We start from the raw sequence: 7,725 nt of genomic DNA on the forward strand, positions 1-7,725 counted from the left end.
AGTGAGCCACCACTTTTCACGTCTTAAAAAATGATTATGAATTTATATATCTATACATATATAAAACATTATTGGCACAATTAAATGTCAAGATTTTTATATTAGTTGGTGTTTTAAAAAAAAACATCTTTATAACTCTCATAGAAAAACCTTAATAAATATTCATTATTGGTTACATTTCATAGTAGTCTATTCTATTTCTTATACAACCAACACATACATGCATGCTTAAACATTTAGAGAAAATGTAGTAACAAACCTATGGAAGGGAAACAAAAATCTGCCAGACTTTCATTTCACAATCCAAACTTCCACTATAGAGAACATATGAATTATTACCTAATGTTGTATCATGTATGATATTATTGTTAGTTCTTGCTGCTGCCAAACACTTAACAGGTCCTCTATGACCCTCCAACACTGCAAAACATGAGTAACAATATCTATCCACTTCCTTCCAAATTCTTATATTTCTATCTGCAGATCCACTACAAACTAAATCTCCAACCACAGCTAAACACAATATTGCCTTGGTATGCCCAACTAACTCTCCCACACCCTCCATATAACTATTCCCATAACCGTTTTTCACCCAAACCACTATTGACCCGTCACTAGCGCCCGAATATAGAACCGACCCGTCTGAGCTAACCGCGAGTGCATTCACAGCCGCGTTATGTTTCTCTAGTGTGGCTACTAGTATTAAACAATGTTTGTTTCCATTGATCATGTCCTTTTTCCATACCTTAATCTTCATGTCTGCCGATCCAGTGTAGACTCGGTGATCATGATCATTTCCATAGTTGGATACAACAACAGCGTTTATCGCGTCGTCGTGGGCGTTCGTGACCGAGTCCAAACATTTGAAATTGTTTATTTGCCAAACTTTTAGTGTCCTGTCCCACGAAACCGAATATAGAAGAGATTCATCAGGGGACAGGGCTAATGAGGAAACTGTGTCCACATGATGAACCCATGTTTGTTTCTTGTGGCGTCGGATTTGAACCATGTTCTTTGGGTTTAGAACCTTAATAGCTCTGTCAGTTAGTGTTGGGAGTGTAGCCAAGTGTGTTAATAAGTTATGGTTATCAACTCCACTAGTTTCATCATTAATTTGCCAGACACGAATTTTATGGTCTTGATGAGCGCTAAAGAGTTTATCGGTTAAGACCACGAGGCACTTCACGGCTCCATTTCCCTTCCCTGCTGCTAACATGTTAATTCCGTCGATTAGATGATCATGGTCGAGTCCTGAGATCAATTCGTCACGTTTCCACAAGCGAATTTCTTTGTTGGAACTGCCTACACATATTGATTTTCCTGCTATGGCTAGTGAAGATACATATGAGTTATTACCCTTAAGAGTGACTATGCAGTGGTGGTTGATATTGGTTTGTGGATGATGTCTTTGGAGATTCATAGTACATAGATGATGGATATGGGTTAGTGAGGAAGAGATAAATTGTGTTGAATATATATATATAGTAAAAGAGTAACCATAGTTAAAGAGTGAAAAAGGATTTTACTGAAAGTAAAAAGTATCTCCAAGGCAGTGGTTGTTTCATACCAAATAAAGTTTTTCCATGTGACTTTATTTATCAAATCTCTCAAAAACTATTGTTAAAATATCTGTAGCTAGGTAGGTAGGCCTTGTTGCTTTGTATGAATTGATATCTACAAACAAATTAATATCCAACCCACATTTGTAGCAAAAAATAAATAAATTAATACCAACAAAATATTCTTCAACAGCCTGCAGGATTATGAAGTATTTAAGATAAGATTGTTTAGTAGTAAGATGGAGTGTTAAACCAAGAATCCTAAGCTTTGTTTGGATGAGATATTTAATAACTGAGTATGAGTTGATGAAAAAGTGATTTATTTTAGTAAATAATTATCTCAAAATATTGTATTAAATTATATGGTTTAATTCTATATTTATTTAATTAGAATTTTTTTTAAAAATTAATAATTTTAAATTATATATAAAATTTAATTTTAAATAATAATATTATAAAAATATTTCAGTAAATTATTAAAAATTAAACATGTGAAACATGAATCATTTGATATACAAGTTCCATATAAAGGAGTATGAAGTTCTCTTATCTAAGTGTTGTTATATATTTGATGTCTACAAGCATATATTTACTTGAATTGGTATTGACTAATTTAAGTGCTCATTTCTTCTTGATTTAGAATAAAGAAAAATATTGCAGATTAGATATGGTCATTCATACGTGTTAAATTTCATTTTTTTTACCTTTATTATATATATGAAACGAAAACATGCCATATACACAAATTTTTATATATTTTTTTCAAAAGATATAATGCATGGTTAAATTTAACAATTAATAATTAAAAGCTTTTAAATGCATAACAAAATATACCAAACTCATTAAATTTTTAAATTTAAGTATAAAAATGTTAAAATTTATTCAAAAGTTTAGTTTAACTACAAATAGACTAAATGTTATTCTCACGTTACATTTGTAAAATAATCTCGATATGTGATTAATGGGTATATTATCATATTATTTTTAATAATTATATGAATAATTTTAATATTAAATTGATGAAGGTTTCATTTTTAAATTTAAACATCATATTTTTATTTTAATAACATATAATTAATTTATAAATGATTACAATATTATTTAAAATTAATATATTCAAACAAATAATCAAATAAATAAACAATATCTTTAAATAAAATAACAAAATTCATTATTTAAATAAATCAAATATATCATTTTTTTTAATATAAGAAACTAACATGACACCTCAATGACTTTTACTTTCATTTAAGATGTTTTAAATGAAAATCGATCTCTTAAGAGCCACTCTTGTCACATAAGTTATCTTAATTAATAAAATTAAATAAAATATATCACTATAATTATCTATATTAATAACTCTCAAATGTAATTTACGGAAACTTAAATTTATTAATTAATATTTTAGATGACATTTAGGTTTAAGCATATAAATATTGAGTAGAAATGTGGGATCCCATAATTAATAATTAAGCATATATATTAAAATATGTAATTGATTTGAACAACTATTTATATACCGTACAAAGTTGTATTAATTTTTAATATAAGTAATGCAATTTAAAAAAGAAATATAGTATAAGCAGCAACATGTTAAAGTGAATGGTGTGACAAAAGAATTTGGCTTAATATATATGGACCATGTTACCTAACAAAAAGTTAGAAAAGGATAATATTTTTTTATATTATTGAGTCTTTAATAGTTTGATCTGATTAGTTGGTTAACTTTGGCGACCTTTTTCTTACCTATTTATGATCTGAAGTTACCTATGCAGTGAAAAACTACCAGAATTATGGTTTCTATTCAAGAATGGAGAAAATATTATTTGATTTGGATGAATGAATTATAAGTTGCAAATAGTTGAAATATATATAGCCTAATAATCTAATATATTTCAAACACATCCCTCTGCCAGAAAGAACTTATATTAATAATAAAAATAATTACAAAATTACAATAGGTTAGAACTCGACTTAATTACATCTCATTTTCTCTAAACAAAATATGTGTCGCAAAAAATAACTTAACAAAATCAAATAATCACATTTAAAACGCACAACTATATTTATATACTATAACAAAATAGAAGTTCATGGTTCCTAAAGATGGGTCATTTGAAGATGGCTTTCGAAACGAGCTGGAGTTATCCATGAAAATCAGTTTGAGTCGTGATAATTTTTTTCATGACTTGCTCTGTATTCCTTTTTTTTATATAGTTATTTTAATTTTCACCACATTCATCTTATTCCTTCCACATAAGTATTAGATTAATGGAATTGTTGCATCTTTAAAACAAAATGAATATTTTATCATAGACTAAAGATATTTAAATTAATATTGGCATGTGAAGCATAACACAGTGGTTGGGAATTTGTTTTAGAATTATATGAGATTTAGTGCATGTGCACAATTAAATTAAGTGGAATCATGTTATGTGCTTATATATATATATGACTCATAATCTTCCAAAATATTACAATTTGTCATTTGCTTGCTCCTTTGTTTGTTTGTTTGTTTACTATTTCAGCTTTCTTTTCTATGCAGGTAAAAAGCCAAATATCATCATGTGCAGCCAAATAGTTTCTTCGATTCTTTTTTTCTACTAATTGCTTAAGCCTTGTTTGTTTTGTGTTATCTTGATTCTAATTCATCAAACAGAGCCTTCCTTTATTCTTAACTTTAAACTATACAATTTTCCGTTCAATAATAGGTTATCTCCTATAAAATCATATTAATATTCACAGACTAGCTGTTCCAAACCAACCACCAATATGATATTTTGATGATTGGGTTTCTCTTGATTAATTGATACTTCCAAGAACTCAATTTCTTAAAATGCAAACAAATGAAAGAGGACAAGTTAGGTTAGTCCTTATGTTGGATAAATTTAATTTCGTACTGAGTTAATTTATATGCATGTTATACCCTAAATTCGATCATTCAAATATTATATATTATCTTTTGATAACATTTTGAATATTGTTTATTAGTGTGTAAATTAATTAAATATTTTTTAACATAAAAGTTGTAATAATTACCCCTTGCATAACCAAAATATGTTCTTAAAAGAAAACCTGGTTGATTATTGAATTTGCCCTACCTGTCCATCAACGTTCATCCAAAAGTTTGGGTTCCCTCTAACTAATTTTTTATTTTAAATTTTTTTTTATATCACAAATAACTAGAGTAGTAGAGATTGGGATGAATGAGATGGGCTGATCTAAAAGTTATGTTAAATGTGTTATTTTCTTGGAAATGGTATATGGGGATTGTAGGCCCATTGGTCATTGGACTTGTAATGTTTTTCACTCATATTGCCGGCTTCATCTCTCACTCTATTTCATAAAATAAAACTTTTCAATTATTATGATTTTGTTAAAAATATGTAATATATTAGTTATATTTATTAGTCGTTGATAGATAAACTCAATAGTTAAGAAGTTGAAAGGTTTTGTATAACGACTAATTATTAATTGCCTATTAATAGTCTCTTTTGTGTAAATACAAGATAACATCTTTTGCTACAATAATAACAAAATCTCTTTGTATTCTCTTTTCTACATGGTATCACACGGTTGATCCGGCTCAATCTAATCTATTGAAAATCTGACCTTAGATCTTCTTTTTTCACCAAGCTCAAGTGGCTCTCTAGATCTTTTGTTTTCCTCTTTCTTCATCCGATTGAAGAGGAACTAGATCTTCTATTTTCACCAAGCCCAAGTGGCTCTCTAAATCTTTTGTTTTTCTCTTTCTTTATTAGATTGGAGAGGAACAACAATATAATCTCGCCAGACTCTGATTCTCTTCATAACTGTTTATTATTCTCATATTATTTTTTCTATTTTCTCTAAGCCCAAGTGGCTATCTGAATCTTTTTTTCTCTTTTTCATCGATTTGAAGAGAACCAGCAATGGCCACCAGAAATGGTCAGAGAGGATTTCTCGCCAAAGGAAACGGAAAAGACAGTATAATGAGAAACTGGAATCTGATTGGGTCAAATGAAGAAATGGCTTCTAACGTTTTTAAGGTGGAGAGTTTCTCAGATTGGACTCTCCCTTCAAACAAGCAGACCCAAGCTGAAGGGAATACTCCAAAGCCTAATCATAATAAAATACATGGTGTGGATCCAGACAACTTAAAACTCTTTCTCCAATTCTCTGAATTCATGAAAACCCGACAAGAAAAGTCCACTAATCAAGTGGACCTAGGTATTTCTGCGCATTCTTCTAATTTCAATTCCGTTTCAAACTATTGGATTGTTGATTTCGGCGCCACATATCACATCACTAAAAATAAAGAATTATTTGAAAATTTAAATTTGGAAAAACTCAATCAAAACGTTAAAGTAGCTAATAATTCTAGTATTCCCATTCATGGAATTGGATCAATTAAACTTTTCTCAAAACAGCTCAATAATGTCTTGTATATTCCTGAATCATCACCAAATTTAATCTCGGTTAGTAAAATCACAAAGGACCTTAATTGTTTAGTTATTTTTTCTGACGTTGATGTTGTTTTTCAAGAAAGGTCGACCGGGATCACGATTGGTAAAGGAAGACTTGAAAATAACCTTTACATTATTAAACTTTCTAGTTATGCTTTACAATCCAAGAATAATTCTGATTTTCTATGGCATCGTCGTTTAGGACATCCATCAAAGTATGTGCTTAGAAAATTATTTCAATCGAAGTTTGATTTTTTAGATTGCGATGTATGTCATTTTGCTAAACAAGTCAGACTTCCGTTTCATAATTCAAATAGTATATCTAAAGTTCCTTTTGAGTTAATTCATTCTGATGTTTGGGGTCCAACACCTATTACTTCTTATAATAATTTTAAATATTATGTTTCATTCATAGATAATTTTTCAAGAGCCACCTAGATTTTTTGCTACACGATAAATCAGAAGTATTTTCAAAATTTTTAGAGTTCGTTTCTTTTATTGAAAACCAATTTCAAGATTCAATAAAATGATTTAGAACTGACAATGGTACTGAATATAACAAAAGGTATAATACATCAAACCTCTTGTGTCCATACCCCGGCCCAGAATGGTACGGTGGAAAGGAAAAATCGTCATCTTCTTGAGGTTACTCGCTCTCTATTATTTCAATCTATTGTTCCAAAAAGATTTTGGTCTGATGCTTTACTTACTGCTACTCATCTCATTAATCGCATTCCTAGCAGCATTCTTAATAATTTGAGTCCTGTAAAAAAAATTAAAAAACAAGAAAAGTGACCTTAATCATCTCCGCGTCTTCGGTTGTGTATGTTATGTGCATATAAACCATATTGATAAATTAAGTCCTCAATCACTTAAAGATATTTTTCTTGGTTATTCGACTATCCAAAAGGGATATAAATGTTATGATCTTATTTCTAAAAAACTCTATATTTCTCGTAATGTCATCTTTAATGAAGATGAGTTTTATTACAAAAATAAGGAGGATACTAATGATGATCTCAATGAGTTTGGTTGGCAAGATCATGTATTTCCCATGAATATGAATTGTTCTTGCAGAAATATATTTTCTGATAGTGATTCAAATACTTCTCAAAATAAAGAAGCAGAAAAAGGGACACCATGTGATATCCCACAAGAAGAAAGTCACAATGATTCGGTCACAAATAATGACTATGAAACTCAAAGTGACATTCCAGACACTACTCATGAGACACTAAGTACACCTTCAGGGGAGAAGGTAATAATGAATCTATATCCAGAGACATTTCAGAAACAACTACAAGGGATGACAATGTTCGAAGGTCCTCAAGGGTTGTTCAACCATCGAAAAAACTTAAAGATTATCATCTTTATTCGGTAAAGTATCCTATTCAAAAATACTTATCATATGAAAATGTATCTAATGAATATCATGCTTTTATCACATCTGTTAATAAAATAGAGCCAAAAACATTTTAAGAAGTCAAGTCTAGCCCTACTTGGTGTGTTGCCATGCATAACGAATTAGAGGCTCTAGAAAAGAATAATACATGGACATTTGTCCCTCTTTCTAAAGGTAAGAAAGTGGTTGGTTGTAAATGGATACACAAAATCAAGTATGATAGCTTAGGAAAAATTGAAAGATATAAAGCCCGACTTGTTGCCAAAGGATACACCCAAACTTATGGATTAGACTATGAGGAAACCTTTGCACCTGTAGC

General features: G+C 29.7%; 1 pseudogene; it reads right to left on the reverse strand.

Annotated features, from left to right (window-relative positions):
* Nucleotides 1–259: 259 nt before the first annotated feature.
* LOC124929042 lies at nucleotides 260–7,290 on the reverse strand (annotated as a pseudogene).
* Nucleotides 7,291–7,725: the final 435 nt, after the last annotated feature.

This window comes from Impatiens glandulifera, chromosome 1 (assembly GCF_907164915.1).
Source record: "Impatiens glandulifera chromosome 1, dImpGla2.1, whole genome shotgun sequence".
In the NCBI taxonomy this organism is placed as follows: domain Eukaryota; kingdom Viridiplantae; phylum Streptophyta; class Magnoliopsida; order Ericales; family Balsaminaceae; genus Impatiens; species Impatiens glandulifera.